Source organism: Capricornis sumatraensis, chromosome 23, assembly GCF_032405125.1.
Source record: "Capricornis sumatraensis isolate serow.1 chromosome 23, serow.2, whole genome shotgun sequence".
In the NCBI taxonomy this organism is placed as follows: domain Eukaryota; kingdom Metazoa; phylum Chordata; class Mammalia; order Artiodactyla; family Bovidae; genus Capricornis; species Capricornis sumatraensis.
In genome coordinates this window covers 771,827-797,759 of record NC_091091.1, presented here as the reverse complement: position 1 = coordinate 797,759, position 25,933 = coordinate 771,827, and the positions used below count along the sequence as shown (strand labels likewise).

Here is a 25,933-nt window from a genome sequence, read left to right as displayed (position 1 = left end):
CTGTACAAAAAAGATCTTTAAGACCCAGATAATCATGATGGTGTGATCACTCAGCTAGAGCCAGATATCCTGGAATGTGAATTCAAGTGGGCCTTAGGAAGCATCACTACAAACAAACCTAGTAGAGGTGATGGCATTCCAGTGGAGCTATTTCAAATCCTGGAAATTGATGCTGTGAAAGTGCTGCACTCAATATGCCAACAAATTTGGAAAACTCAGCAGTGGCCACAGAACTGGAAAAAGACAGTTTTCTTTCCAATCCCAAACAAAGGCAATGCCAAAGAATGCTCAAAAAACCACACAATTGCACTCATCTCACACACTAGTAAAGTAATGCTCAAAATTCTCCAAGTCAGGCTTCAGCAATACGTGAACCATGAACTTCCAGCTGTTCAAGCTGGATTTAGGGAAGGCAGAGGAATCAGAGCAAATTTCCAACATCCACTGGATCATGGAAAAAGCAAGAGAGTTCCAGAAAAACATCTAGTTCTGCTTTATTGACTATGCCAAAGCCTTTGACTGTGTGGATCACAAGAAACTGTGGAAAATTCTTCAAGAGAATTCTGAAAGAGATGGGAATACCAGACCACCTGACCTGCTTCTTGAGAAACGTGTATGCAGGTCAGGAAGCAATAGTTAGAACTGGACATGGAACAACAGACTGGTTCCAAATAGGAAAAGAAGTGCGTCAAGGCTGTACGTTGTCACCCTGCTTATTTAACTTATATGCAGAGTACATCAAGAGAAATGCTGGGCTGGAGGAAGCACAAGCTGGAATCAAGACTTCTGGGAGAAATATCAATAACCTCAGATATGCAGATGACACCACCTTTATGGCAGAAAGTGAAGAAGAACTAAAGAGCCTCTTGATGAAAGTGAAAGAGGAGAGTGAACATGTTGGCTTAAAGCTCAACATTCAGAAAACTAAAATGGCATCCAGTCCCATCACTTCATGGCAAATAGTTGGGGAAACAGGGGAAACAGTGGCTGACTTTATTTTTCTGGGCTCCAAAATCACTGCAGATGGTGACTGCAGCCATGAAATTAAAAGATGCTTACTCCTTGGAAGGAAAGTTATGACCAACCTAGACAGTATATTCAAAAGCAGAGACATTACTTTGCCAACAAAGGTCCGTCTAGTCAAGGCTATGGTTTTTCCAGTGGTCATGTATGGATGTGAGAGTTGGACTATAAAGAAAGCTGAGCACTGAAGTACTGATGCTTTTGAACTGTGGTGTTGGCAAAGACTCTTGAGAGTCCTTTGGACTGCAAGGAGATCCAAGCAGTCCATCCTAAAGGAGATCAGTCCTGGGTGTTCACTGGAAGAACTGATGTTGAAGCTGAAAGTCCAATACTTTGGCCACCTGATGTGAAGAGGTGACTCATTTGAAGAGACCCTGATGCTGGGAGGGATTGAGGGAAGGAGGAGAAAGGGACGACAGAGCATGAGACGGTTGGATGGCATCACCGACACGATGGACATGGGTTTGGGTGGACTCTGGGAGTTGAAATGGACAGGGAGGCCTAGCGTGCTGCAGTTCATGGGGTCGCAAAGAGTCATACATGACTGAGCGACTGAACTGAATTGAAGGATTACAAATACATGGTGTATATCCCAGTATTTTCTTCAACTTGACACATGATCAACATCAGTAATTATGTCAACCGTTTTTTTTTTTCTTTTTACACTGACTCAAAATTTTCCTTTCAAAAGCATTTCTATGAAACTATTGGCAATTCACAAACAAGATGAAAATTTTGTACCCACTAACATTTTAAACAGCCATTGGGTAACTCATGTATTCCTTTTTTTGCTCTTATCTCACATTGAATCCATACTTAAATGCTTTTAATACTATCTAAAAATTATATTTAAATTCTGATTGCATCTCTCCACTTCCATTATCACCATCCTAGCCCAGCCATGAACATGTTTTAACCGGACTATTACTCTTTGTTCTTATTTCTACCTGTTTCATTTTGTCTTTCTACAAAAGGGGAGAAAGTTTTGTTTTCAAATATGCCAGATAGATTACCCCCCACACATCCTTTAGAGTACAGGTCAAGGTCTTATCTGGTTCAGCTTCCTTTGATGATCTATCTCCAGCTAACCTTTTTTTTTCCTTTTTTTTCCTACTGTGCTGCACCCTGATCTCTCCACTAACCAGGCTGTACACTCTGTCCTTCCAACACAGCGTAAATGCCTCTGGTTCACTGTCTTGACACTCATCATCCCTTCTGTTGAAAACACTTCCAACGTATCTTCATGGCCTGAATGTCAGCTAACTTTTTTGAAGTGTCTACTCACATGTGAAGTCACCAGGGAGGCATATCCAGATGAACTATCTCAAATATTACACACTCCTCCATCCCCTGTGCATATGATATCTCCTTTTACTACTTGACTGTTTTTAAACCCTTATGATCACACACACATACACACAGTTTCATTTTCTGTCTCATTTTGCTTAAAAGTAAAGTGCATGCACGTGAAGAGTATCTTTATTTTGCTCGCTGCTTTATCTACATACTCCACCATTCTACCATATAGTAGTTACTGACTTATATATCTCCAGAACCGATGCCACAGTAGAAATTTCCTAAATGTTAGTTTAATGAATATACTCAAGAAATTTATATTTGAGAGAAAAAAAAAAATGATGTCACATCCCTCTCCTTGAGGACGAGAGAGAAGAAAAAGACTGTTAAAGACTATTCTCCCCTGACATATTATTGTATGCATCAGTTTTGAAAGGAAAAGTATGGGTTCTACTGATATTACAACTTATATGTTGGTGGAAGAAGTTATTTGATGCTATGTTCTTTATTTCCCATTCTTTTTATCTCTGTGCTTTTGTCTTTATAAGTTATCTTGACCTAATTCAAATTCACTGATGCTTCAGTCTGCTGCCCATCTTCTGTTAAATCTGTTCAAAAATTTTTAATTCCAAACACCTTATTTTTCAGTTGTACAGTATTCAATTTATTTTCTCTTCTGTGTCTCCATTTCTTTGTTAAATGATTATTTTTTCAGTTATTGTCTTTATTGCCTATATTTCTTTAACATATGTATAATGACATTTAAAATTCCTTTTCAGAAGTTCTAATCTGCGATGCTATGTGTCTGCTTCTATTTTTTTATTTTTGCTCTTAATTTTGGTTGACATTTTTCTGTTTCTTTACGTGTTTTGAAATTTGTGGTTGTATGTCAGGTATTATACATTAAAAAACAAACAAACAAACAGACAAAGAAATATCTGTCCCCCATCCCAGCAAGAGAGCATTCTCTCTGGCAGTTAGGATAAGAAACTGATTATGTATCGATTGATTCAGGAGATGAGCCATGTCAGCAGTGGGTTGCAATTTAACTTCCTTTTTTTTTTTTCTTCAGTTCGCTAGAACTTTTTAATTCTTCTGTGAATATTGTGTTCCTTTTTAATTGAAATACAGTTGATTTACTGTGTTTTGTTAGTTTCAGGTATACAGCAAAATGATTGAATTGTCATATATATGCATGTAAATATTTATATATGTGACTCTGAAAAAGAATTTCAGGTTCTTTTCCGTTATAAGTTATTACAAGATATTTAATATAGTTCCCTGTGCTGTGCAGTAGGTCCTTCCTGGCTATCTATTTTATACATGCTGCTGCTAAATCGCTTCAGTCGTGTCCAGCTCTGTGCAACCCCATAGATGGCAGCCCACCAGGCTCTCCTGTCCCTGGGATTCTCTAGGCAAGAATACTGGAGTGGGTTGCCATTTCCTTCTCCAATGGATGAAAGTGAAAAGTGAAAGTGAAGTCGCTCAGTCATGTCCGACTCTTAGCGACCCCATGGATTGCAGCCTACCAGGCTCCTCCATCCATGGGATTTTCCAGGCAAGAGTACTGGAGTGGGGTGCCATTGCCTATGTTAATCCCAAACTCCTAATTTATCTTCCCCTCCTTTCCGCTTTGGTAACTGTAAGTTTGTTTGTTTGTTTGTATTTTTGTCTATGGGTCTGTTTCTGTTTTGTATATAAGTTCATTTATTTGTACCATGGTTTATTTTTAATTCCACTTATAAGCAATATTATGCAATATTTGTTATTCTTTGACTTATTTCACTCAGTGTGGTAATCTCTAGGTGCTTCCATGTTGCTTTAAATTGCATTATGTCAGCCGGTGGCTCAGGGGGTAAAGCATCTGTCTACAATGCAGGAGACCTGGGTTCGATCCCTGGGTTGGGAATATCCCCTGGAGAAGGAAATGGCAATCCACTCCAGTACCATTGCCTGGAAAATCCCATGGACAGAGGAGCCTGGTAAGCTACAGTCCATGGAGTCGCAAAGAGTCAGACACGACTGAGTGACTTCACACACACACACAACAATCCATTGTATAAATATATCACATCTTTTTAATCCATTAATCTGTCAGTGGACATTTAGATTGCTTTCATATGTTAGCTTTTGTAGACAGTGCTGTAGTTAACACTGAGGGTGCATTTCAAATTATGGTTTTCTCTGGATATGCACCCAGGCTGCGATTGTAGCTTCACACCGTAATGCTACTTTTAGTTTTTTCAGGAACATCAGTATTGTTTTCCAGGTTTCCCAGGTGGTGCTAGTGGTAAAGAACCGGGCTGGCAATGCAGGCAATGGCACCCCACTCCAGTACTCTTGCCTGGACAATCCCATGGATGGAGGAGCCTGGTAGGCTGCAGTCCATGGGGTCGCTAGGAGTCGGACATGACTGAGCAACTTCACTTTGACTTTTCCCTTGCATACATTGGAGAAGGAAATGGCAACCCACTCCAGTGTTCTTGCCTGGAGAATCCCAGGGACAGAGAAGCCTGGTGGACTGCCATCTATGGGGTTGCCCAGATTCGGACACGACTGACACGACTTAGCAGCAGCAGCAGCCAGTGCAGGAGACATAAGAAGCATGGGTTCCGTCCCTGAGTCAGGAAGGTCCCCTGAAGGAGGGCAGCAACTCCAGTATTCTTGCCTGTAGAATCTGTGGACAGAGGCACCTGGGGGACTACAGTCCATGGGGTCTCAAAAAGTCAGACTTGACTGAAGCAACTTAGCACATAGCATGCTATTCTCCATAATGACAGCACCAATTTACATTTCCACCTACAGTGTGGCAGGGCTCCCTTTGCTCAGCAGCCTCTCCAGCATTTCTTATTTGTGTGTTTTTAAAAATTAATTTTATTAGAGTATTGTTGATTGACAATATTGTATTAGTTTCTGCTGTATAGCAAAGTTATTCAGTTATACATATACATATAAACACTCTTTTTGTAGATTATCTTCCCTTCGAGGTCATTACAGAGTACTGAGTAGAGCTCCCATGCTATACAGTAAATTCTAATTACTCACCTGTTTTATATATAGTGTTGTACACATGTCAGTCCCCATCTTCCAATTTATCCCTCTCTCCCCTTCACTGCTTGGTGACTGAAAGTTTGTTTTCTACATCTGTGACTATTTCTGTTTCATAAATAGGTTTGTAGATGTTTTGATGATGGCCATTCTGACTTGAGATGATATAATACCTGATTATACTTTTAATTTGCATTTCTTTAATAGTTCTCAATGGTAAACATGTTTCCATGTGCCTTTTGGCCATCTGTGTGGCTTCTTTGGAGAAATGTCTATTTGGACCTCATATTTTGCTTGGCTTTTTAAAAATATACTGAGCTATATAAGCTGTTTGTATAGTTTAGAGATTAATCTCTTGTAGATCACATTGCTTGCTAATATTTTCTCCATTTTATGGGTTGTCTTTTTGTTTTGTTAATGGGTTCCTTTGCTATGCAAAAGCTTTTAAGTTTAATTAAGTCCCATATGTTTGTTTTTCCTCTATTTCCATTACTCTGGGAGACAGATCCAAAAAGTTATGCTGCCATTTATGTCAGAGTGTTCTGCCTATGTTTTCCTAAGGAGTCTTATAGTGTCTGGTCTTACATTTACATTTAGCTATTGAATCCATTTTTAGTTTATTTTTGTGTGTGATATTAGAGAATGTTCTAATGTAATTCTTTTACAGTCTAGTTGTCCTAGCACCATTTATTGAAGAGACTCTCTGTTCTCTGTTGTAGAGTCTTGCTTCCTTTGTTGTAGATTAATTGACCCTGGATGCATGGGTTTATTTCTGGGCTTTCTCTTCTGTTCCATTGATCTACATTTCCTCACCGCCCTGAATGTGCCCAGTCTCGCCACTTTTGTTTAATTCATGTCAGCTTTCAAATGTCTAAAGATTGATATCCATAAGATATTATTATAGGCACATCCTTCTAGCAGGACTTTGGAACTAAAGTGCAAGACTTATGAAGATTCCTCTTCTTCCTCAGTCTGTCCCCCAGCATTCTATAATGCCACACTCTTAGTAAATGTTTACTGGGTGAGTGAAGTCTTATAGGAAGAAAAAACTAGCTCCGCCAGATTCCAGTCATTCATGTCACCTACACAGCTGTGGAAAACTCTACTGGATTCTATTTACTCCAACAGATTACCTCTCACTATGCTAGGTCTGATCTTTCTCCTCTATGCTTGTATTCAGCAAGTGTCACCAGGGAATTGCCAACAATCTTCCTTTATTTACTCAAGATCTCATTCCTCTCTATATCTTACTTTTAGAATTCTTTACATCTGCAACTATTGAATATCTTCAAATATATATGTGTATATAAACATATACACACAAACAGGTGGGTGTACACACACACTCATTATTTGCTTTATTGTTATGGAGGGAGCAATGATTTTTAATGAATGGCTGCCTTTTAACAGAGGTTAAACTCAGAAAAATTATTGTAAATCAGTATAGTGCTGAAAATTTTGAGATATAACATTTACTTAAGCAAATTTGTCTGTTTTACCTAATGTTTAAGCAACAATTATTGAAAAAAAGATGATAAGTAATTTTTGTGAATCAAATCAATTATCACAAGCCAGGCTTTCAAGTCTTTCCCATGAGGTTCCAAATTGTCATGTTGGAAATCAACTTTTTTGGGAATTAGAAATTTCTTCTGTGACAAAAGACTTATTTTTAAGTTGATTAACCCAGTAGGCTTCCCAAGGTACACCAGTGGTAAAGAACCTGCCTACCGATGCAGGAGATATATCCCTTGGACAGAGGAGCCTCTGGTCCATAGGGTCACCAAGAGTCAGACATGACTGAAGCAACTTAGCATACATGCAAGACTAGAGCAGCAAAAAGAAAATACATACATAGCAACCATAAGATTTTTCTACGTTATAGAAGTAATACTGTCAAAAAGGATTTTAAATAAAATTATAAATAATGATTTTGAGATTATTTTCAGTGAGCACTTAAATAGGAAGATATTTGACTTCTGCCGTTAAACAAAAATATGACATTAAGGTCATTGCCTTTATAAACTTCTGTTTATCCATATTAAAATGACATGCTCACTAATATTTCGTCTGATTCTAACATTCTTTGACACCTTTCTAATGCCCACTAGGATGTCCACATAGCTTTTAGGAGTTAGTATTTTAGTTATGAATTTAGGTTCTGGAATAAAAGAAGTTTGAGTTTGAACCTCAGGGCTCTGCACTATGACTTTGAGCAAGTTACATAGGCCATTCAAGTTGCAACCTTCTTATCTGCAAATGAAAGTAAAAACACTCAGTTCAAAATATTCTTGTAAGAATTAAATGATGAGGACCCACTGTATTTTCTCACATTTAAGGCACTGTTAATTTTGTTCTTTGTTGTACCCTGAGATAAAACAGTGTAAGTAAGACAAAGAACATAGGAGAGAAAATCATGAATCTGATCTGAAAACTAACTATAAAATTTCTGAACAGAAAAATCAGCTTAAATTCCCTCTAAAAAGTTCCATTTTGTGTGAGCTACTCAGTAGTTAATATTTTTAAAGATTAATATATAAACTAGAATGAGAACCTATCAAACACTTAATGAATTGTTCACTTCTATTACTAATGTCTTAAATTCTGTTTTTACTGAAAATATAATGTAGCCTATGTTGGTGGAGGAACAAACTAGTGGAGGTACAAATCAATCTGTTGATTGAGCTATCTGTCTATTTCGGCCTTCAACTTTGCCCTTTATCAAAAGACTGGTTTTGGAAAAAAAAAATATTAAGCTCATATTTCCCCCATAATATTCAGTATGAAGGGTAATGATTTAGAAAAATCCAGAAAGAATAAACCAAGAAAACAGAAATGGCATTGACCAAAGAAAATATGGCTGAAGAGAAGAAAAACTATTTTATATTTCTTCCCACACAATTGGTCAAAACCAAATGATTAGAGTTTTAAAATCAGGAACTTGGCACTTTTGAAGAGTGATTTTTAAAGAAAGTATATGGAAAAACTAACCAAATGGCTTTAAGCTGCTCAAATGCTAAAAACCTATTCTATTGCAGAGACAAAGAATCAAGTGTGGAAAACCCAGTTATCTCCTTTAATTTTATGGTTCATGGAAGAGATGAACAACGCTTTATCTAGTGTGTCTCAGTCTTTAGAAAACAAACCAAACACAACAAAATCTCCTGCTAGGTTAATAATTTGGCTTTTTGTATGGAAATGATTTTAGTATTCTAAAATGTCTATTCCACATCCCAATCTAAAGTAGGCTCTACATACAAGACTGTATAGTGTAGAGTGCTGCTGATTATTATGCATAAGAGTAATGGATGGAAAATTATTTATTAAATAATCTTAAGGAAGAGATGGTTCATCTCCGTGGCTCCTCTTGGATCAAAAGACAGTAGCAAAACTTGAGAAGAGGACTTGACTGACAGTTTAATGTGACAAGTTTCCTCCGGAAGCATCTTTCACAAGAGGTTTTTTATGACATGGGAGGCAATTTAATGAGGCCCTGGAAGGAAATCTTGAAATCATGACTATAATTTGTTGTTTTCAAATAAATAGGAGGGAAGACATTTCTCATTTTGCCACAATTTTGCCATTAAGAGTCTCTTGAGAAAGTGAGTAGTCATACATTTCTGATAAAGGAGCTTTTATTTACCCATACATTTCAAGGGTTATGATTACAGCATCAGCAACTGACTTCAGAAGAGATTGTGCAGAGACAGATAATACAGCTCATTGAACTGTGTGATCCGGGAAGTACACACACCTGGTAAAGCTCTAGCTGGGATTACAGGCCTGACATTTTGGGCTCACTAGTTAAGAAGGGACTTTTGAGAAAAGCAAACAAAAGTTAAAACAACAAAACAAAATTAATTTTCCCCTTAAACTACAAAATGACTTTCCAAATTCTAGCGACTCTTCTTTGACTATTACATCTACTAAAGCATTTTCTACAACTGCCTTGAAATCGTAATATCAGAAATAGAACAGTAAGTGTATCACTTGGTGCTATAGTCTAGTACTAAGAAAGTAAAATAGAATATTTACAACCACTGTTGATTAAAAAATAATAGCTGCCTTTATGTTGTCTAGGTATAGCTAGTGAAAATATAAAAAATAGGGAGTATTTTTTAACGAGTATATTTCCAATATAACTTATATTTGATTATCATGAAACAACCATATTTTAGAAATATAAAACACTAAGAATTGCAACAATGATTACATTTTATAAATCTGAAAGTTTAAAAATTACTGAAAAAAGTTAATTAGTGCAGCCATCAATTTTCTTATGATTTACTAAAATCATACTAAACAGTACAAGAACACAAGTGTAATTTACCAGAGACTTTAACTTAAAACATTTGCTTATTATGCTGACAGACTTCTGCATGTACCAAATATACCTGTTTAGATATTTGTAACTACAGATAGTTTAGGAGACAAGAATAAGAAAAAATAAAACAAGCAAGACACACAAAAGAGTGATCCTTATATTCTACATAGACTCTATAGAGAACCTCAGTAGCCTTTGTACTAATGAGTGGAGTGTATCTGATGAAATTCCCCTCTGGATATTTTTCAGATATTAAATTTTGAAATGACATATCTTACAAACAAAGGTAGAAGCAATTTTACCCTATTACGAACTTAAAATTTCACACAGTGAAGATGGGAAGAGAAAGTAAAATGAGGGTAAAGAGAAAGCTAATCAGAATTTAGAGGTTTGCTGGGTTAATGTCTAGGCTTAAGAGACTCAGATTTCATAATTTTTTCATATCGTGTGTCTTAGCCTTAAGACTGACCTGCACTTAAACAGCATGATGAATAAAACCCTGTCTCCGTCAGAGAACTACAGGCCCACATTACAATGTCACAGTGTTGCATAAGGAAAAAAGAAAGAAAAAACTGTAGAATTTTTATAAAACCTCAGCTGGTAAAAAATCCACCTCCAATGTGGGAGACCTGGGTTGGGAAGATCTCCTGGAGAAGGAAATGGCTACCCACTCAAGTATTCTGGCCTGGAAAAGTTCATGGACTATATAGTTCATGGGGTCTCAAAGAACTGGACACAACTGAGTGACTTTCACTTTTACATTATAAAACCTAGGTGCTAAGCAAAGTGAAAACAAAGGAAGAAGTTATAAAAATGGAGAAAATACTGTAAAGAATAAACCATCTGTGGAAGTCTCTTAGAACTTGTTTACTTACCTGATAATGCTACAACCCAGGACCATTCTCTACCATACTTATTGAATTGCTTTCATTGGTTATACTGTGGAATTTTGCACCAATTATAAATTAATTTGGATTGAAACTATCTCTGTTAGGATGGGAAATCTCTTGGTACAAACAAATGATTGCTTCTAAATTTTAAAGTTAGATCACTTTTCAAAAAGAAGAAATCCCGATCTGATGGTAGAGGGAAGATCCAGCCTTTCTGGATGCTGAAGAGCTTTGTTGTGCAGAGCAGGTGGAAGGAACAGAAAGAGGAGTAGGACTTAGCAGCCATGTGATGACCTGGGCTGCTGGAGGACTCAGAGGGAGCCTGGAAGATTAAGGACTGAATGGTGTGAGATACAGAGCATATGACAAATATAAAATAATGCCCATGCTGCTGCTGCTGCTAAGTCACTTCAGTCGTGTCCGACTCTGTGCAGCCCCACAGACGGCAGCCCACCAGGCTCCCCCCATCCCTGGGATTCTCCAAGCAAGAACACTGAGTGGGTTGCCATTTCCTTCTCCGATGCATGCAAGTAAAAAATGAAAATGAAGTCGCTCAGTCATGTGCCCGACTCTTAGCGACCCCATGGACTGCAGCCCACCAAGCCTCTCTGTCCATGGAATTTTCCAGGCAAGAGTACTGGAGTGGGGTGCCATTGCTTTCTCCTATAATGCCCATAAACAACCCTATTTGTCATTTTGTTATATGTGCCACTTACTGACATGTTTTAATTAGGAGATTCACTTGCCAATAGTAAAATAATTCAGCTCAAACCATCATAGACAATCAGTGGGACCATGGGGGCAAACAGCATAGGCTGCATGTTGCCTTTGCCGTCCTAGCTCCAGAGATGCCGCAGGATAAAAAAGAAAATCTAGGAAGACCTGAAGAACTAATGCAAAACTCATGAGAGGCCACTGAGAGAGTAATGTTGAATCACGTATATATGTATGGGGCTTAAGGTGGGGAAAGGCTGGAGAAGGATGAGGCCAAAAGAGAAAAGGAATCAAACTAATTAAGAATATTCAAGATTTTATGGGGAAATATTTTAATCTCTAACAAAGCAGATAAAACAGGTTTTAATAATTGGGCAAATATACCATATTTAAAGATGGGAAGACTTCACGTTCAAAGTTAAAGATCAACCAAATTGCAAACTCAATGCTTTGCAAATCAAATTACTGTTAAGATACTTAGGGTATCCAAAATAACAAATTCTACAATTCAGATAAAAGAATGGAGTTCAGAGTTGCCAAATCTGTGTCGATGAAGAAAATTAAAGGGGGGATGACTACACCAGATATTAAAGGATCCGATGAAAATATTATAACAAGAGTATGGACTAGCAAAGGAACAACTAGGTGAATTAAAACAGATAATTCAGCTGCAGAGCTGTGTGTGTACAGGAACTTTATGTATAAGTGAAGCAGCAAAGGCTAGTAGAATGAGGGAAGAGGAGAATGGTTGGAAATGGATTTAGGAAGATGTTTGGGGGCATGGCTGGGTAGGGCTTTATAGGGAATGGTGAAGATTTTAGTTTTTACTCACAGTGTGACAGGAAGCATGGAAGGGTATGAGTAGAGGAGTGTCGCAATCCCCCTTTTATCACTGGTCACTATCTGGAGAAGAAATGGTTAGGGAACAGTTGTGGGAGCAGGCAGACCAACTGGCAATTTTGCATTAGTGTGGTGAGAAATGGAAGTGGTTTGATTGAGGCAATAGTTGTGAAGAAGCAGTAAGACAGTATATTTTAAAGGTAGAGCTGACTTCATTTGTTGATGGACAAAAGCTGAATGAGAGAGAAAGAAATCAAGGATATCTCTATAGTCTTTGACCTAAGAAATAAAAAAATAGAATTGTTTTCTACTGAGATAAAACTGGAGGGTTGGGTGGGATTTTTTTTTTTTTAATTTTTTGGTGGGAGCAGAAATAAAAAGTTTCATATTGGGCATGTTGAGTTTGAGACAACGATTAGGCTACCAAGGGGGAGCTAGGTACTCATTTGGATGTACATATCTGGAATTTGGGACAATTTCATGACTAGAGGTACAACTGTGTGAGGTATCAGTATCTAATAATATTTGAAGCAGTGGGACCAGGTGAGATCACCAGGAGAACAATGATGGATAAAGAGGAAAGGTCAACAGTCTGAAAAAGGGGGCTCTTATACCTAGAAATAGGGAAGATAGAATGATGCAACCAAAAAGATAGGCAGCAGCTCGTGAGGTAAGAGAACCAAGGAAGAAAGGAAGAGAGGAGAGAAAGAAGAGAGATGGAAGTGTGGGGAGACAAGGAGGGAGTGTGGGATAGAGAGGGAAGGAAAGGAGAGGAAAGGAGGGAGAGAGGGAAAGAAAAGGAGGGTGTCTTGGAAGCCTAGTTTCTCAAAACGGAGTGAGGTGTGTCACATACTATTGACGGTTTTGATAAAATGAAGACTGAGTTGACCTTTGGCTGTGACATCTGGAACTCATGGTGACTTTGAGTGGAATGATATTAATGGAGTGGTAAGGATAAAAGGATGATTGAACTGAATTCAGGAGGGGATGATGGGAGAAAACATTGTATGGGAAAGTAACTGGAAGGGAATGTTGTTAATCAGTGGATGTCTGGGGTCTTTCACAATCTGAGTGTCATGTTGTGTTCAGGAATGGCCAAGCCACATTTGAGAGGCCATCTTCCATGTGTTGCCTTGTATAAAGCTGAAGCTCCCAAGGAGCCCACATTTTTACAAGATAGCCACCTCCCAGTGAGCTGGTCAGAGAGTAGTGAGTGTGTTTATTAAGTTCTGGAATAGTGACCTCATTAAGGGTCCACAGTCCTAATGATGGACCTTCATTTTGTTCTCATATAGTAAGCCAGCGTCCTCATAGGGGACTTGGAGGGCATAATGAACTTTTACCAGAATTTGGTGTATATCTACTTAAAAAGAGCCTCTGTTTCTAACAATCCAAGCACTTGGCAAGGACACGAACTCTCACCATAACTCTAGCTAGCCTCACATATTGCCGTCACACTGGAGAAGTTCATTTGCCTCCAGGTACATGGGTTGGGAAGATCCCCTGGACTAGGAAATGGCAACCTACTCCAGTATTCTTGACTGAAAAATCCGTGGACAGAGGAGTGTGGTGGGCTACAGTCCAGGGGGTCTCAGAGTTGGACACAACTGAGGGACTGAGCATGCGTGCATGTATACTCCTTATATATTTATTTAGGATAATTTGTGAGTTAGCATATGGAATTAGAATCTTTTTGGAAAATCATGTAGGCAATTCTAGTAACAGAATTCTTTTGTAAAAGTGGAGAATTATACCTGAAAAGAACACAAATAATCGTTGCAAAATGTTGAATCCAACTCAACAAATCCTAATATCAAAGATGTGACATTTTCTCCAGTGAATTTAAAGAAACTAGACAGAGCACATATTCTGTACTTGTTCATGTTTTTAAAAAATGCTTTATTCACATCTTTCATTATAGCTTTCTTATCATACAGCTGACTACAAATACCATTCAACAACAGGTTCAAGTCATCCAGAAGTTGCTCCACTTTGTTGAATAAAGCCATAGCTAGTTTTCAGTTGATAAGAAAGTTAAAAATCACTCATAAGGTTTTCTGTATTAACCATATTACACAACAATCAACAATTGATCAGGGCTGTTAAATCTGAAATAAAATCTCCAGTAATGGACTATTACTTGCTATCTGATTTGTTTCTTTACCAGTTAATTTTATACATATTTTTCCATTTTAAGTTTTAATAAAGTGTTTTGGATAAATATTAATTAGCTTTTCTCATTTTAGTATTTTTCCGAATGTTCCTGGATGAAAACAGCAGCTATTTTGATGATTCCTATGAAATATTTGCTATTTAATAATGCTGCTGTTCATTATGAACTCTGAAAGAAAATTCTTTTGCTTTAAAATCGTTTTTTTTAATCCAGTTGAACTTCCTTTTAAAATTTATTTGGCTGTGATGTGTCTTAGTTGCTGCATCCAGGATCTTTAATTGTGGCACGCATGCTGTTAGCTGCAACATGCAGGCTCTAGTTCCTTGACTAGGGGTCAGACCTGGGCCTCCTGCATTGGAGCATGGAGTCTTAACCACTGCACCACCAGGGAAGTCACTTTTGCTTTAAAATCTTAATAGCCACAACGATTAGCACTTCAGAGTAATATTTAATGTTCTTTCTTGTTCCTGTTGAAAACTTTGGTCTAAGCGCATTTTTATTTATGTGTAAACCAAAAAACCTAAGAAGACATGAAAACAAATATAATGTGGTATTCCCTGTTGGATCCTGGAACAGAAAAAGAATGTTAGTGGGAAAACTAGTGGGATCAAATAAAGCCTAGAACTTAGTTAATAGTAATCTACTAATGTCTACATCTTACGTAGACAAAACTAAGAGAAAACTACATTTGCCAAAACTAGAACACTGACATTGGGAAAACTCAGTGACAGAATTGTCAGTACTACCTTTGCAACGTTTCTGTAAATATAGAAAAATGCTTTAAAGGCACAAAGGCAATGTAGTGGAGAAGGGATGGGCCTTTTAACAAGTGGTGCTGGGACAACTAGATGTCGGTATGCAAAAGAATGAACTTGAATCCACACTGCACACTACATACGGAAAATAACTCAAGATGGATTGTAGACCTAAATGAAACACCTAAAACAATAGAACTCCTCCAAGAAAAATAAGCAAAAATCTTGTGACTTGTTTGTTAGATACAACAGCAAAAGCATACTCAAGAAAAGGACAAATAAATAAATTGAACTTCAGTGTAATTTATAAAACTTTTGCTTTTAAAAAGATGCTGCTAAGATAATGAAAATATTGGAATAAAATCTTTGCAAAGCACATATCTGATGAAGGAACGAGAGGAATCTTTTGAAGGTGAAGAATATGATCTTTTTTGACTGTGGTGATGGCCTCATGGGTGTATGCATATATAAAAACATATCAAATTGTATACTTTAAAGTGCGGTTTTTGTATGTTATGTATACCTCAATAAAACTGGTCAAACATTTCTTTTTTAAAAATGTCATTTATTTGTTTATTGGCTGAACCGGGTCTTGCTACGCTTGGGCTGTCTCTGGTTGTAGCGAGCACCGGCTACTCCGTAGTTGCCGAGCTCAGGCTTCTCACTAAGGTGGCTTCTCTTGTTGCAGAGCATGGGCTCCCAAAAATGCTTGCAGCCAGATTCTTTCTTCTCCTTTCCTCACACATCACAAAAGGAGAAGTAAAAGAAGGGGAATTTGGAGTGGAAAGAAATAGCAAGGTGAGTTGTTGGAAGTTAACACATCTCATTTTTGGAAATTTTACAAACATGAGCATCAATTTTACAAACAGGTAAGTATGTTTTAGGGCCCTCTTGGGGCCTTATGAAGAGCCTGTGCAAGTGAGGGGCCCAAAGTTTAAGCTTCATTAGTTTCATGGTAAATCTGCCTAATAATATGGCACATGAAAATGCAAAAAGATAATACAATGTAAAGTTTCCTCCAAGCATGTCCTTCCGTCACCAGTTCTCTTCCTTGGAGGCAATAGATATATTCTGTTTCCTGGGTCCTCCCTGAAATATTATGCATAGATAAGCTTTTTGTTCTGAAACATTTTGTCACCCCCCCCCTCATTCTTTTCTTAGAAAATTTAGCCTGTTGTATACAATTTTTTGCACTCTGTTGTTTCTCTTAGATGCCTTTATTGAAATGGTTCACATACCATCAATTCACTCATTTAAAGTGTACACTTTAGTGGTTTTTAATGTATTCACAGATACATATACCTGTCACCAAAGTTGATTTCAGAACATTTTCATCACCTCAAAAAGAAAGGAAGTGTCCTTCAGCTATCACCTACTGACCCCTAACCCCAGCACTTGGCAGTCACCAATCTGCTTTCTGTCTCTGTGTACTTCCCTGGGATGAGCATTTTATGTGCATGGAATCATAGGTAGTCCTTGGTGACTGGCTTCTTTCACTTAGCATAATTTTTCAAAGTTCTTCTTGGACTGATCAGGACCTGTATCAGAATTTAGTAATTTGTGTCTTCTCTTGTACTCTTAGCCTACTAGAAGTTTATCAATTTTATTGATCTTTTCAAAGAGCCAGATTTTGGTTTTGTTGATTTTCTCTATTGTTTTCCTATTTTCAATTTCATTGCTGCTCTAATTTGTATTATTTCTTTTCTTGTGCATTTGGTTTGGCTTGAATTGTTCTTCTTTTTCGAGTTTCCTAAGGTAGAATATTAGGGGTTTTTTTTTTAGTGTTTTTCTTTTTTTAATTTTACGTCTTCTTCTCTACTAATATATGTATTTAATGCTGTAAATTTCTCTGTAAGCACTATTTTCAGTGTATTTCATACATTTTCATAAGCTGTATTTCTATTTTCATTTAGTTTAAACAATTCTTTCATTTCTCTTGAGATTTCTTCTTTGACCCAAGTGATATTTAGAAGTATATGAATATTCATAGCAACTTTATTCTTAATAGCCAAAAACCATAAACTAGTAAGATTTCATTGAGTGGGTGAATGATTAAACAAACTGGTGTGTCCACACCATGGAATACTACTCAGTGATTTAGAAAAAGATGCAAACTATTGATACAAACAACATCTTAAGGAACCTCAAGGAAATTTGGATAGTTTACAGTTATTGGCTATTTAAGAATAAAGTTGCTATGAATATTCATATACAAGTTCTTATGTGGAAAGAAGACATTTCTCTAGGATAAATACCCAAAAGTAGATTGCTAGGTTGTATAATAAGTCCATTGTTAATTTTGACAGGATACTGTAGTTTTAATTAGCATCCGTCTAATGGATGATAATGTTAAAGTCTTTTCAGTTGTTTATTTGCCAGCTGTATACCTGTCCTTTTTGGAGGAATGTCTGTGAATTTTTGTCCATGCCCAGTTTTCTAATTAGATTATTATTTTTTAAATGTTGAGATTTGAAGGATCTTTATGTGTTTTAGACAAAAGAATTTTGATAAGTGATTTTCAGAATCTTCCCCTGGTCTCTAATTTGTCTTTTTATCCTTGTATAGGGTCTTTTTGCAGAGCAAAAGTTTATTTTGATGAGGGCCAATTTATCTGTTTTTTCCTTTTATGAATTATGCTTTTGGTGTCAAGCCTAAGAATTCTTTACCTAATTCTAGGTCTGAAAGATTTTCTCCTATGTTATTTTCTATAAGTTTTATAGTTTAAATTAAAATTTTGTTTTCAGTACAATTTTGCATAAAGTGTGAGTTTTTAGGTCAAGTTTTTTTTTTTTTCTTTTTTTGCTGATGAATTTCAATTTCTCTAGTTCCATTTATTGAAAAGGCTGCCCATCCTCCATTTAGTCACTTTTGCTCTTTAGTCAAAAATTAACTGGGCATATTTGTAAGAGTCTGTTTCTGGGCTTTCTATTCTGTTCCATTGACCTACGTGTCTTATTTTCCCTTCAGTATTATGCTATCTTGATTACTGTGCTAAGTTTTTAATAGTGGTCTTTCCAGGTGGTATTTCTTATTATTTATTTTTCCTCAAACACTTCTAAAATCAACTAATAAATAGATGCCACGAAGGTAACAAATTTTCTGTTTTCTCTCACTCTTATTGTAGTATAAGATTCATCAACTATGATAAAATCTTCTTACCTCTGGGTTTGTGGTTTGTTGAGATCGTCAAGAGTGGTCTATGTAAATGCTATGGCATGTGATATATTAAAATAATAATTTGTTTTTCTTGTTTAGAGAGGAGAAAGAACTAAGAGGGTAGAAAAGGAGCTGTCATTTGGTTGTTTAAATTTTGCTGTAATCTTCATGGTGTGATTTCAACAAAGCTACAGGATGAACATTAGTACTCTCATTTTATAGAAGAAAAGATTGAGCTTCATAGAGTACAAATTATGAGCATAAGCACATACTTTATAAAGTATAACTTCATGAGAATGATCTTGGCAGGATCATAGAGATTAGTGCAGCTTTGTAATCTTTCCTCCTTTTTTTTTTTAAGATAGGTTACTTGGGCAAATATGTATAAAGCACTTGGAGCCAAGTTTATATCACTTATAGGAAATGTGGGCTCTGATAGTGCTAATTCAACCGTAGATAACCTCTTCATGGTAAGGTGAGGTTGAAAAGAAAGGATATTTATCCAGTACCTGAGTTACAGGTAGATAACTCAATAGAATTATAGCTACTTCTATATCCTGAAAGGTGGCCTGCCTTAGTGTTGGGCTTCACCATTCTGAGATGTTTTCCTAATTAAGATCCCACTTGGCCACATTAACAGGAAATTGTGTTCTATCTTCTTTATTAAACAATTCTTCCTTTGAAGTTCAAAGAATCCAAGGATACTTACTCAGTCCACGGTATCTATAGTTACTCTAACTTCATCCTGAAACTGGACATCCCAGACAGCTCAAGAAAATGACCTGTTGATCGTAAAGCTGCTGTTACTATTGCTAAGCCTCAGTCCTTCTCCAGAAGAAGTTAGTGGGCTTTACCTTTCACCAGCCTGGAGATAGTTGCTGCTGCAGCATGTGGGAATCCCTGTTCCGGGGGAAGAGTTTTTCTTCTCTGTTGCCAGGATGCTGGTGCATAGTGGCCCATGTTGTTGTTCAGACTCTCAGTCATGTCTGACCCTTTGTGACCCCCTGGACTGCAGCATGCCAGACTTCTCTGTCCTTCACTATCTCCCGGAGTTTGTTCAAACTCATGTCATCCAACCATCGCATCCTCTGTCATTCCCTTCTCCGCCTGCCCTCAGTGTTTTCCAACATCAGGGTCTTTTTCAATAAGTCAGTTCTTTGCATTACATGGCCAAAATATTGGAGCGTCAGCTTCAGCATCAGTCCTTCCAGTGACTATTCAGGACTGATTTCCTTTAGGATGGACTGATTTGATCTCCTTGCAGACCGAAGGACTCTGAAGAGTCTTCTCCAGCATAACAGTTCAAATGCATCAATTCTTCATTGCTCAGCCTTCTTTATGGTCCAACTCTCACTTCCATACATGACTGCTGGAAAATACCTTAGCTTTGATTAGACAGACCTTTGTTGGCAAAGTGATGTCTCTGCTTTTTAAAACACTGCCTAGGTTTGTCATAACTTTTCTTCCAAGAAACAAACATCTTTTAATTTCATGGCTGCAGTCACCATCTGCAGTGATTTTGGAGCCCAAGAAAATAAAATCTGTCAGTGTTTCCATGCTCCGCCCCCCCCCCCCGCCCCCGTCCCCATCTATTTGCCATGAAATGATGGGACTGGATGCTATGATCTTAGTTGTTTGAATGTTGACTTTTAAGCAACTTTTTCTCTCTCCTTTTTCAACTTCATTAAGAGGCTCTTTAGTTCCTCTTTGCTTTCTGGCATTAGGGTGGTGTCATCTGCATATCTGAGGTTATTAATATTTCTTCTGGCAATCTTGATTCCAGCTTGAGCTGCATCCAGCCCAGCATTTCACATGATGTACTCCGCATATAAGTTAAATAAGCAGGATGACAATATACAGCCTTGACATACTCCTTTCCCATTTTTGAACCAGTCCATTGTTCCATGTCCAGTTCTGACTGTTGCTTCTCGACCTGTATACGGGTTTCTCAGGAGATAGGTAAGGTGGTCTAGTATACCCATCTCTTTAAGAATTTTCCACAGTTTGTTGTGATCCACACAATCAAAGGCTTTAGCGTGCTCAATGAAGCAGAAGTAGATGTTCTGGAATTTCCTTGCTTTTTCTATGATCCTACGGATGTTACCAACTTGATCTCTGGTTCCTCTGCTTTTTCTACATCTAGTTTGTACATCTGAAATCGCTCGACTCACATCTTGTCGAAGCCTAGCTTAAATGATTTTGAGCATTACCTTGCCAGCATGTGAAATGAGTACAGTTGTACTGTAGTTTGAACATTCTTTAGCACTGCCCTTCTTTGAAATTGGGATGAAAACTGACCTTTTCCAGTCCTGTGGCCACTGCTGTGTTTTCCAAATTTGCTGCCATATTGAGAGCAGAACTTTAAAGCATCATCTTTTAGGACTTTAGATAGCTCAGATGGAATTCCATCACTGCCACTAGCTTTATTTGTAGTAATGCTTCCTAAGACCCACTTGACTTCACACTCCAGCATGTCTGGCTCTGGGTGAGTGATCACACCATTGTGGTTATATGGGTCATTGAGACCTTTTTTGTTCAGTGCATTTATCTACAATGATAAAGTTGATGTATATATAATCCCATCAAACTTTGGTTTACAAAAATGACATTTCATCCCAAAGACTGAGTAATTTTTTTCTCAGGAAAGTGGCAACAGTAGGGTAGGGTATCTTATGGGGTCATTCCTTTCCCCTGCAAAGTAGACCACAATTCAAAAAAGTCTGAAGATCATGGTCTTTATCACCATCTTGGCTTTAACTCCTGCCTTCCTTCTCCAAATACATACACATTATCACTATAGTCTGGACTACCAAGAAGGGATCTTTTTTGCACACAAAAATAGAACTGTTTCATATCTCTTGCTCGAAATATTTCAATTTCAACATTACCTTCAGCAGTGATTATTAACAATTTTATGTGCTTTTCCCTTTAAGAATAATTGAATAATAATTAAAGTTTTTAACTTTCTTCAGAGAAAAACATACTATACACATTCAGACAATATAATCTTATACAACTCAGGAGGTTTTGCAACACCCCTGAAGCCCATCCACAGATCTAGGAATCCTCATCCAGCCTATACAATTTATGTATTGAATCTCCTTTGAATAGCATAAAAGGTCTTTTGCCTACCTAGCCAAATTCTTCACTTCCACTCCCCACTTCAAAGGAGATTTCCAGAACATACTATGTTCTCTCTTATACTTTTTTTAAAAAAAATCTATGGTTTTTCCTGTGGTCATGTATGGATGTGAGAGTTGGACTGTGAAGAAAGCTGAGCGCCGAAGAATTGATGCTTTTGAACTGTGGTGTTGGAGAAGACTCTTGAGAGTCCCTTGGACTGCAAGGAGATCCAACCAGTCCATTCTAAAGGAGATCAGTCCTGGGTGTTCTTTGGAAGGAATGATGCTGAAGCTGAAATGCCAGTACTTTAGCCACCTCATGCGAAGAGTTGACTCATTGTAAAAGACTCTGATGCTGGGAGGGATTGGGGACAGGAGGAGAAGGGGATGACAGAGGATGAGATGGCTGGATGGCATCACCGATTTGATGGATGTGAGTTTGAGTGAACTCCGGGAGTTGGTGATGGACAGGGAGGCCTGGCGTGCTGCAATTCATGGGGTCGCAAAGAGTCGGACATGACTGAGCGACTGAACTAAACTGAACTGAACTGAAACTTTTAATTTTAGAATAGTTTGAGATTTACATAAAAATTACTAAGATAACACATAGATTCTGTATGCAGAGTTTATCATTCCATATTCTTACAGTATTTCTCATTTACTATTAATAAGTGACTCTTTAATTGAAAATCCTTTTGAATCAGCAGTCAAGGAAATTATTTTCCAAAATAAATGTATAAAGCACTGATACTAGCCCTCATAATCTCTGGTTCAGCTCATGTGAGACAGTGTGAAAAATGATGCTGTGTTTGTGAGTTCACTTCCTATTTAACAGAGTTGGAAATAGACCACTCACATGCCAGCAACCAGCCACCTTACAGAGGTATGATATTGACTTGAGGTGAGGTGTTGGGGTGAAATAATTTGTGGCTGCATCTTCATTTAGAGTGATGTCAAAGAGAGAACAGAAGCATCTTCAATTCAGTGTGTACAGATAAATTGTTGTTAATATGAAGTTGAGCATATTATCTTATTTGCTTCTTAAGAGGAGAAATAAAATATTTGTTTGTCAAGAAAGGGAAAAAAAATACGATCCAGGTACATTACCTTATTCCCATATTTCCAACTATTTCTTCTCTTCTCAGCATTTTGTAATGTTACCAGAGCTAATTTACAGATTGAAATCACTGCGTTTTAGTTCAGTGAAAGAACTTTAATGATATGCAGTTGATTTGGCACAAATAAAAAGATCAAACCTTAAACTCAAAAGTCATACTGAACAGAGAAATGAAATCAGAATACTCTTCTAGAAAGAGCAAACGAAAATAGGAACATTCCCATCTCTTTGTCAACAAGATTATGTTTTATCACATGTTTGAAAAATCAGTTACTTATTTCATTACAATTTCTCAATGATGAATGCCCAATTTTTGTGTAAATTGAGGAAGGATTTTTGTAACCTGACCCATGTGGGAAGGGAAATATCTGTTCATAATGTGAAAAAGGGAAGTGAACTCTAAAGTTATAATTTCATTGAATCTGAAAGTTTAAATGTACTTTGTAAATAGTACAAAGAAAGTATGCACAAAGAAATAAAAAACTTTCCACAATTATCAGTTGTACTCACATTAAGAAAATTGATTTTTAGGGGCTTCTCTGGTGGTCCAGTGGTTAAAAATCTACCTGCCAATGCAGGGCACATGGGTTTGATCCCTGGTCCAGGAAGATCCCATGTGCCACCTGGCAGATAACCCCAGTGCCACACCGCTGAGATCGTGTTCTAGAGCCTGGGAGCCGCAGCTGTTGGAGCCAGAGTGCCTAGAGCAGTGCTGTGCAACAAGGGAAGCCACGGGAATGAGAGGCCCAAGCACTAGAGAGCAGCCCCCACTCGTCGCAGCTAGAGAAAGCCCACCTGTGGCAATTAAGACCCATGCAGCCAAAAATAAATAAGTAACATCTCTGTTTAACAAAAAAAGAATACTGATTTTGAAATAGTCTCTGATTGTTTAACGGCATTGCCTGGAGTTAGATTAACCTCTTAGATGAAAATCACACTTAAAACACATAAAATGGATTTGTATAATTATATTGGGAACTAAAATCAGCAAGAGGTAGACAAAGAAGTTATAGTGTGTTGTGAGAGAATTTCTTCCCTTTCACTTGAACTTCAAGGTAACGAGGTAAACTGAAAAGACCATGGACCTGACCTGAATCTAACTCCCAGCTCCCCCACTCACTATCTGTATGTCTTGGGGCAGGACTTTTCTCCTCTGGGAGACATAGTTTTTCATTTGTAAAATGGACATAATACCTATCTTTAAGACCCCTGAAAGAATTATAAATAATGTTTATTAAGTGGCTAACACATTGCAAGCATTTGAGTAAAAAAAAAGCTAGCATTATATACCTTTCCTTTTATCCCTGTGTCTCAAAATAGTCTCCAATCTTGACTATTCAAACCTCCTAAATATCTCTTGAATTCTCCTAGTTCTATTATCCACTTCCCACTTCATCTGCCATCTGAATTACTCGTATAGTTTTCTAGCAGCAGTCCCTGAATGCAATCGAGAGTGTTAATTTACTTTGTTTTAAGATTTTGATCCAGTTACCTTCCAGTTTAATACTCATGAATACTTTCCATTGTCTTTGGGATTAATTGCTGAACTTTACTGTTTCGGGGATTAAGCTTTTAGGTCTGGTTCTGCTCACCCCCCGGCGTTGTCTTTGACACCAGCACCTATTATTTCTTCCATTGTCTGCACAGCACATTGAGGAGACAGCAGGAACAAAGATGAAAGAGAGTGATGCATGGCAAGGGTGAAGAATGGTAGAGTCTCCTCTGTGATCAGCAGTAAAGTACCTGGCAGATGACTAGGCTGGTACTGTTTTAGGCTTAAAGATCAATTCATGGGTCAGTAAGTTGTGGCTCTGTGCGAGACCACAATAACTTTTATAGCACAGTATTGACACCACAGTAGAAATAATTTCTCTTGTGTATATTAAGTAGTAGTATTTTTTCTCAGTATGAACAGATTGTTGTTTTTTAGTCGCTATGTTGTGTCTGATTCCTTTGCGACCCTAAGGACTGTAGCCTGCAAGGCATCTCTGTCCATGGGATTTCCCAAGCCAGAATACTGGAGTAGGTTGCAATTTCCTTCTCCAGGAGATTTTCCTGACCCAGGGATCAAACTCACGTCTCCTGCTTGGCAGGCAGATTCTTTATCTCTGAGCCACCTGGAAAGCCCATGAACTGAGTATCTGACTCAAAACACAAAAACACCAAGACTACATAGTAAATTAAGTACAAAAGTTAGATGATTTCTGGAGTTTGGGTGGTGTTATGAGATGCAGGAAAGCATCTTGCTTGTTCGATCTATTTTGCAAAGAGCGGGAACTGAAATTACAGAGACATTGAGAGCTAAAAGAACAGAAAGTGATCACTAATCCTCGAAAAAGACACACTGGTTTGGATTAGGCAAACCCAAATCATTTACCATTTTTCAATGACCCAAGAACCTGGCCAACAAAATGCCAGCTTTGGATTAGGGTGAAGCACTGCCCTGAGTCAGGGAATGTCCCCACAGAGAGCCACTCTGACCTGTGGCTAGGATGCTGGACTTGCTGGGAGCAGCTGGATGCTGGTCCTGTTTCACAGGGCTATTACACAGCTCCATTAGAAATTACTCCATCTTCAGCTTTCAGCATCTGGGCTCCCTGGGAGAGTCCAGCTGTGTCCCTTACCCCACATGCCAGCCCTCCCATCTCCCCTGCCTCTTCCAAATTCTCCTAGCAGCCATGCTGCCACAGCAGAGATGAGACTAGGTCCTCTGCACCCCTGAGCCAAACTACACAAGGACAGTGTCAGCTGGCTAATGAGAGGAGCTGCCCTGACCACGGAATGGCACTGCTTCATAGCAAGTGACTATTTACAATCTTTGACAAAACTCATTCCAATGCCTCTTTTCATTAATACGGTCTTTTTTTTTTTTTTTTTTACCAGTGTCAGTTATGAATACTTCCTGAGGTTATGCTATTTTCATATAGTTTTTCATGTCCTTCATATATTGACACAAATAGATTTTAATTTAGAAAAGGGAGAGACATCATTTTGCCAACAAAGTTTTATGTAGTCAAAGCTGTGGTTTTTCCAGTAGTTATGTATGGATGTGAGAGCTGGACCATAAAGAAAGCTGAGTGCCTAAGAACTGATGCTTTCGAATAGTGGTATTGAAGAAGACTCTTGAGAGTCCCTTGGACTGCAAGGAGATCAAACCAGTCAGTCCTCAAGGAAATCAGTGCTGAATATTCATTGGAAGGACTGATGCTGAAGCTGACGCTCCAATACTTTGGCCACCTGATGCGAAAAGCTGATTCATTGAAAAAGACCCTGATGCTGGGAAAGATTGAGGGTAGGAGGAGAAGGGGCCAATAGAGGATGAGATGGTTGAATGGCATCATCAACTCAATGGACATGAGTTTGAGCAAGCTCCAGGAGATAATGAAGGACAGGGAAGCCTGGCATGCTGCAGTCCATGGGGTTGCAAAGAGTCAGACACCACTGAGTGACTGAATGACAAGAAAATAAAAACCAGATT

The 25,933-nt window shown here is 38.0% G+C and overlaps 1 protein-coding gene across 2 annotated transcripts in view; it reads left to right on the top strand.

Moving 5' to 3' along the window:
- Positions 1-25,933, top strand: part of LOC138070199 (lysozyme C, kidney isozyme-like) — a 55,384-nt gene that overhangs the window by 14,369 nt on the left and 15,082 nt on the right. Inside the window, exon 2 of one of the 2 annotated variants that reach the window (XM_068961344.1) lies at positions 15,749-15,858. The exons of the other annotated variant lie outside the window; for it this stretch is intronic. The gene's annotated coding sequence lies outside the window, so the exon portion shown is untranslated. The remainder of the gene's footprint in view (positions 1-15,748; positions 15,859-25,933) is intronic. 2 annotated transcript variants of the gene reach the window in all.